An 8150-nucleotide genomic window follows, 5' to 3' on the forward strand; every position below is an offset into this window, starting at 1 on the left:
CTTCCTTCTCTGGGGCTGTGGGGCTGTGGCTAAGCTAGTACAGGTCACTCCTGTGCCAGCCTGGTGACCTCACTTTGATCCTTGGAACTCACATACAGGGAGGAAGAGCAAACCAACTCTTCAAAGTTGTGTTCTGACAGCCACACGCAAACCACAGGACACCCCACGCCACACATTAAGAATGCGTTTTTAAAAATCCATCTTTGGCTGGGGGTGTGGCCTCGGCAAGAAAGCACCTGCCTAGAATCCCCCAGTGAGGGGCTGGGGTGTGGCTCGGTGATAGAGTGCTCTCCCGGGCAGCGGCGGGCGGGTGTATCCATAGCCAGGGATTCCTCCCACTGGAAGAAGCAGAAGGAGAGGAAGAGTGCTCCTGGCAGGTGGCAGTCCTGCCTCCTTCGCGACAGCCCCCTGGGCCTGGAGAGAGGAAGGGAAGAGAGACCTGAGAATCGGAGGCAGCCAGGGCTTTCTCATGAAATCAAAGGGGAGCTGATGACGCATGAAAGGGCGGCCGAGGAATCCTGAGGTTGGAAACGGACCTCGGTGATTTTTACATCTATTCCATGGTTCTTGAGTGAGGCTCTTTGTGCAACGTGGAACACTGTGGCATTGATTTCTGTGCCCGGATGGGGTCAGGCCCCTCCAGGCGCCAGCCTTTCTCTCTAAATGCTTAGCTGGGTGGGGCAGACGCGGCAGGCGGTGTGGGGTTTGTGCATACAGGAGGCTAGGGTGGGAGTGCATAGCCCAGGAGACAGCCAGCCAGTGGTCCCTTCTTTCAACAGGCGGTGGAGCCTGGAGTCATGCCATCTGTGCATGAGAACTTGAGTTGGTTGGGGCTGTATGTAGAAGGGGTTCAAACTGCCTGTGTTTCCAGCCAACTCCATGCTTATACCTCCCCCTGCCCCCTAGCCTGCTCCCTGACAGTGTCTGGCAAAGTGCAAGCTGGACCTGAGGTTGTCATCAAGGTTGATGTTCACAGCCGGCAGGGAAGGAGGCTCCCATGTGTTAAGAGTTAATTGAACTCAGCACTTCCTGGATGGGGGCTGTGCTCAGAACTGCAGCTTCCAGACCTGCCTGGGCTTCTTCTCTAGCTTCCTTCCTGTTACTTCGATCAAACACTCTGGCAACAGCAACTGAGGGAGGAAAGGGATTATTTGGCTCACGCTTGCAGGTCACAATCCATCATCGAGGGAAGTCAGGGCAGGGATTTAAGGCAGGAACCTGAAGGCTGGCTTGCTATTCTAAGCAGCATTACCTCCAATCAGGGAACTCAGAGCCAGCAGGAGCTGTGGATGAAGGATGCTTGTTAGTTGGCTCGTTCATGCAGGTTCATGCTTAACTAGCTTTCTCATACAGCCCAGGACCACCTGTCTAGGGAATGGTGCCACCCACAGTGGGCTGGGCCCTCCTATATCAATTAATCATGACAACCCCCCAGTAGACATGTCCACAGGCCAATCGGATCTGGATGATTCCTTAACTGACACGTCCTTCTCAGGTGACTCTGGGCTGTGTCAAGTTGGCGATTAAAGCAAAAGAGGAAAGAAAGGTTCGTGGGAGAGCAGTGACTTGCCAAAGTCCATCGTCCACATGACGTGGGAGGGGCCCTGGCCCTGGCCCACCCTGTCCTTTCAGTGCGTATTGACATCAGCACTCTAGATGTGTCTTTCTTATTACGGGTTAGTAACTTAGGCCTCCTCTACAGGGCACCCCAGTTCCATCTTGTCCATGTGGCAGAGGTTTCTTTAATAATTATCACTCAAGTGGCTGGAGGGGTGTCTCAGCAGTGAGCAGCACCAGCTACTCTTCCAGAGGACCCGGGTTCAGTTCCCAACACCCATGTGACAGCTCATGAGCTCTGTAATTCCAGTTGCTGTAGATCCAATGAATGCCTCATCAGCCCTCTGTGGGCACCAGGCATACATGCAGTGTTCACAAACATGGGGGGGTATGCACACACACGTACACGCACACATACCCACACCCCACTCATATACATAAATTAAATCTTTTAAAGGTGGTGCATGCCTTTAGTCCCAGCACTGGGAGGCAGAGGCATGCAGATCTGTGAGTTCAAGGCCAGCCTGGTCTACAGAGTGAATTTTCAGCACAGCCAGGGCTACACAGAGAAACCCTGTCTTGAAAGAAAAGAAAACAAAAACAAAAACAAAAACAAAAAACCAAAAGGAGGGGAAGGAGGGAACAAGAAAGAAAAGCATCATCATAGCCAGATGTGGTGGCCTTTTAATACCAGCACATGGGAGGCAGAGGCAAGTGGATCTTTGTGAGTTCAATGTTAATTTGGTCTACAAAGTGAGTTCCAAGCCAGCCAAGGCTACATAGTGAGACTTTGGTGATAGTGAGGAGTGAACCCAGGACATCCCACATGCTGGACAGTAACTGTAGCAGTGTGCCATGCCCCAGCCTTCACTGGCAATCCCGGATTCTGAGCTAGCACTCTGCCGCTGAATCGATGGAGGAACGGGGATGAGGGAGCTGGGTGTCTGAGAGGACAGTCAGGGTGCACTGAGGCTCGTGAGGCTGGTCTGAACTTCATTAGGATGTCCAAGCTCAATCACAGAGCTCTGGAGTGACTGAAGAACTTCAGCTGGGGCACAGGACTGCGGTAGGGAGGGAGGTGGGAGGTGCAGCGAGTATGATAGTGACTGCATGAGAAGTTATTAGTAAGGACCCAGCCAAGGCAGGGAATGAGAAATATATAGCGACCCCCCCCAGGGCCCATGGGTGGGAATGAGCATGGAGGACATGGTTGAGTTATATTCCCTATTACCAGACTTTTAGCCATTGACTGTGCCAAGAAGTCAAGAATTGTGGCATAGGCCTGTAATCCCAACCCTTGAGAGGTGGATGGAGGCAGGATGATGAGTTCAAGGCCAGCCTTAGTTACTGAGTGAGCTATGTAAGACACGGTCTCAAAAGTGTTTTTGCAGTGGGCTGGACAGATGGTTCATTGGTTAAGAGCACTGCTGCTCTTGCAGAGGGACCTCAGGTTAGGCTCACAGCACCCAGAAGCTCACAACCCAGGTCTAGGAGCTCTGACGCCTCTTCTGTCATCCATGGGAAACTGCACACACGACACACCTCAGTAAACACAAAATATAAAATTGTATTTCTTAAAGAAATTGCTTGTGTTAAAAGGTACTGACTCCTCACCAGAAGGCGGCAAAGCCCAAGGAGAGCCTGGCATCTCCATCCACTGCCTGTTTCTTGACTTGGAGGCAGCTCTGCAGACAGGCATGCCCATGTCCATCTGAAGATTGGAGATACTGCCCTTCAAGGCTGAAGGTACCTTACTGTTGGCTTTTACAATGTCACTCCAGAATCCCCAGAGACATCTGAGATACTGCAGTCACTGTCCGAGTCTGCAGTCACCTTGGATTCCAGGGACAACAGAACTTCAAAGACAGGGTCACCTTAGAAGCAGAGGCAGTCACCTGAACCAGCGTGTCCCTAGGGCACTATCAGTTTCTCTGGATCACCCTGCAGGCTGAGGCAGCCATCAACCTGACTGGGCTTCCACCAGCTCTGTGTACCCACCTCCCAACGCTTCCTCTGCTTAAACCTAAAGTTCATGTGAGTACCCCAAAGATGGTGTTAGGGTCACTAGACCCCTTTACCTGTACCTGTCTCTTCCAGATGTAAACATGGGCTAAATCTCTCCACTTACCCATCCATCATTCTTCTGTACTGGCAAGGTGGCAAGGCTAGTTTGTTGGAACTTTTCAGGCCAGGGCTTTAATTATAGGGTCTTATGAGCAATAAGGGGCTTTTCCTAGAAAGGGGCTCAGTTTGTAAGTGCTGGCCACACAACCATGAGGACCCGAGTTTGAGTCCCAGAACCTAAGTAAAGACGCTGGGGACAGTGGTTGGTGCCTGTAGCCCCAGCACTAGGGAGGCAGAGAGAGAGAAATCCCAGGAGTGTACTGGCCAGCCAGTCTCCATGAATTTTAGGCTCAGTGAGGAACCATTGTCTCAAGAAATAAGATGGAGCCATGTGTGGTGGCACACACCTTTAATGCCAGCATTCTGGAGGCAGAGGGAGCAGATCACTATGAGTTCAAAGCCAGCCTGGTCTACAGAGTGAGTTCCAAGACAGCCAGGGCTATATAATGAGACCCTGTCCCCCAAAAATAAAGTGCTGGTTTTGGCTGGAAAAGGGGACCTGCTAAGTCTGGAGGGAGGGGTCCACTGGAGTCAGGGTACACACACACTGTTGTCCTCTCCGGGTCCCCTGGATTATACTCCCTGCCCCTGTAGCTGCATGCTGTTCTACTCCAGGAGTGTGGCTATTACATCCCTGGTTTTTTTTTTTTTTTTTGGTTTGTTTTTTTGTTTTTTTTGTTTTTGAGGGAGGGGGAAGCTCTGCTGTCAGCAATTTACCATCTGTGGTAAATTTACCAGCTGCCACTGGCTGGACCAGAAGGCACAAAGTGGGCTATGTCGCCCCCTATCGCCTGAGGTGCTTGCTTAGCATGAGTTAACTAGATCCTTGTGGTCCAGAGGGCGCAGCTCTCTCTCTCTCCCTCTCTCCCTCCCTTTCCTAATGTATAGGCACTGGTGTGTGTAGGTGTGTAGGTGTAGATGCACATGTATGCTTTGTATTGCATTTTGCGGGGACAGAGGACAATTTGCCGAAGTTGCTTCATCTCTCACTCTGGTTCTGTGGATGGAACCCAAGAAGATCAGGCTTGACCACATGTGCTTTAACCCTCCTGCTATCTCATAGCCCCTCAAATTATGTTTTTCAAAGAGACAATTGAGACCAAGGTGGGAAGGTAGAGGCTAGCCTGGGCAAATGAGACTCTATCTTAAAAATAGGGAAGAAGGGCAGGTGTTGTAGCTTACCTGTAGATATTTCCTGTCTTGCAAAGACCCTGGGTTCAGAGCCTAGCACTGAAGCAAACAAAATCTCCAGCAACTGGCTTTGTATGTGGAGTGGAGTTATGGGATCCTTGCTCAGTTAGAACCTGGGATCTAAGGGCTGGCTGTGTGGTTCAGTGCAACATTAAGAGCCTGCACTTAATCTCAGGCCCAATATCACCTGAAGCAAACCCTTCCTTCACAGGGACTCAAAGTTGTGAGCCTAACCTTTAATGCCTGAGCCATCTCTCTAGCCCTCAGGAACTAATTTTGAAGAAACCCTGGGGATTCATTCCACTGTAGATTGAGCAATCTGAGAGAGGGGATCATGCTACTGTGTCTGGCTAGGACCATGGTTCTGGAAGTTTCTTTCTGGTCCTCTCTAAGCCAGCCTTTTCCATTCTAGTGAGTGTGGGCCCGGTCAGTGGCCCCACAATGGTGGCAGCTGAGCTTAAGGAGCACAGCAGAGCCTGGGCCTCTGGCTGCCCATAGGGGAGAGCCATCATTTGTGCCCACACTGTCCAACTTGGTGTCTATGTGATGTCCACATGTGCACTTCTTGCAAGAACACAGAGCACGAGAGGCATGGGGACAGCTGCCCACAGGAAGGGACGGGTGAACAAGACCAGTGAAGTGTCTTGATCATCTGTGCTGGGAGTTAGAAAGGGGAGGGCAAAGCCCTGGAATCCACTTTAGCTGGGAAGGGACACAGCTGTTATCCCTGACACTAGATGCCTGAGGCAGGAGGCTCTTAAGTTCAAGGCCTGTCTTGGTTACAGAGTAAGTGGGCAACTTAATAAGACCCTGTGTAACAGAAAGTAAAAGGAAGGCTAGAATATAACTTAGTAGTAGAAACGTTGTTTAAATTCCCCCAGTGAGGGACTGGGGTGTGGCTCAGTGGTAGCCTGCCTAGAATTCAGGAATTCAAGGCCATCTTGGACTATTGCATAGCAAGATCCCATCTCAAACAACAAATAACAAACCAAACAATGAAATAAAAGAGAATGCTGTTTTGGCTGATGAATCCTGCTGTTCAGACATCAGAGGGGTAGTTGATGTCAGGGTAGTAGGTCATGCTGGACCTCCCATGTTCAATCACCTCTCAATAGTGCCCCAAGCTGCAGACCAGTTTTCACCAAAAAGACACATTCAAATAGTAACAATGGTGCAGGGTGAACATCCTGTTAGCCCAGTGTCACTGTTTTAGGAGAATCCTAGAAATGGCGATGCTGGGTTGCACAGTGTGCATTCTCACTTTTTTAGAGTTACTTTTAATTGTGTGTCTGTGTGTGCATGTAAGTGTTAGGCGCCTGGAGAAGTCTGAAGATGGTGTTGGGTCCCTGGGAGCTGCCTGACATGGGTGATGGGAAGTGAACTTGGGCCCTCTGCAAGAGTAGTACTCTTAACTGAGCCATTGCTCCAACCCTACCCTTTTTAAATAGGGTCTCACTATATAACCCTGGCTGGGCTGGAACTAGCTATGTAGACCAGGATAGCCTCAAACTCAGAGACCTGCCTGTCTCTGCATCCAAATCATTAGGATTAAAGGTGTATACACCACCATATCTGCACCCCCAATTTTTGACATTTTATGTATATATGCAGGCTCCTAGGTGATTGTAAATCCAGGCAAACTGCCAATCAAGACTTGCTAGTATGCAAGGATGTACAATTAAAAAACTGGGACATGACTGCTCCATTGTACGGTCAAGGTGGCAGAATTATTGTAAATATGAGACAATAACCAGAGACATCTGGCAGTCCAGAGCAGAGAGAAGGTAGACTGAGTACTGCCAGAGCTAGGGAAGTGGAAGAGGAAATAGTGGAGCCAGTAAGATAGCGAGAGAGAGAGAGAGAGAGAGAGAGAGAGAGAGAGAGAGAGAGAGAGAGAGAGAGAGAATAAAGCACCCTGGGGCGGTGGAGAAAGAGGGCAAGCAGAGAAAGTATAGTGAGAAATAGTCAGATTATAAGGATGAGTAGCTGGGAAGGCTGCCGAGAGCTGGAGTTTAGGGAGAGAGGGCGAGGATGCTAGTGTAGACTCTGAAATGTGTGACAGGTGCTTGTGACACCAAGAACTCTTGGTTGTTGGGTGGGCTTTGATACACAACCACAAGCAGCCATTTGTCCTCTGCCAGGGGTAAGGAAGCAACTCCAGCTTGGCTGGTGGAGGAATGCTGGCCTCGCCAGAAACCCTACCATTCAGAGCTTGAGTTCCTTTCTCAATGTTTTTTTTTTTTGCTGTTTTTCAAGACAGGTTTCTCTGTGTAGCCCTGGCTGTCCCAGAACTTACTCTGTAGACCAGAGACCCACCTGCCTCTGCCCCCTGAGAGCTGGCATTATAGGTGTGCCACCACTTGGCTGGTTTCTAGATATTTGGACAGCCTGAGAACTATCACAGACCAGTAACCCCATCTACACAGAGAGCCATTTGTGGTGGTGCCACCTGGAATCCCAGGATCTGGGTACTTGAGGCAAGAGGATCATAAACTCAAGAACAATCTGGCTTACATAGTGAGCTATAAAGTGAGACCCTGTCTCAAACTCCCACCCTCCTGAGAAAGACAATTAAGTAAATGATCATGGGTCACCACCATAGGACTCTGCAAGGATGCAGGCGTTGAGTTTGGGCCCCTGACTCTGGAGGGATTGAGGGACATCTATGGCCAGTCGGAGCCAGGATGTCCACATCTGAAGATGTTTGGAGTGTTGGCCAGGTTCTCAGTGCCTCTTGTAGCTCTGCCTTGAGGCTAATGGCAGCACCAGAAATACCCAGGGATGAACTGCTGGGAAGTTCTCCTGCCCCAATTCTTGGCAGAGGCCAGCCTGGCAGATGGGGAACAGCCAGGGTCTTTTTGTGTGTTGGGGGTGGAATGGGGTGCATACTAGAAGATATGTGGCCTCCATGGGTCTTCACCTTGGAGTATCTTCAGGACATGGATGTCCTTGAGTGGCAGGAGGTTAGTGGTAGGAGGTTAGAGGGCTAAACTCTTCCTGAAGGTCCAGGGAAACCCAGCTAGGTGGCAGGCCACAGAACCCTGGCTGAGAGGAGGCATGAATATGTGCTTCCAAGCTGCAAGGGGAGGTCAGTCAGCTTGAGAGGGTCAATGAGAAGGACCATGCAGTCTACATGCTGCCGGAGAATGGACAGCTGGGAGGGAGCACTCCTGCTTCAGCCCCAGGAGGAAGTATAGGACAGTGGGGAAGACTCCAGGACCCAGCAGAAATGGTCTCCAGTTTCTAATGAACTTGTCTGGCCACAGCTCCCCACAGAG

Source organism: Phodopus roborovskii, unplaced genomic scaffold (genome assembly GCF_943737965.1).
Source record: "Phodopus roborovskii unplaced genomic scaffold, PHOROB, whole genome shotgun sequence".
Lineage (NCBI taxonomy): Eukaryota > Metazoa > Chordata > Mammalia > Rodentia > Cricetidae > Phodopus > Phodopus roborovskii.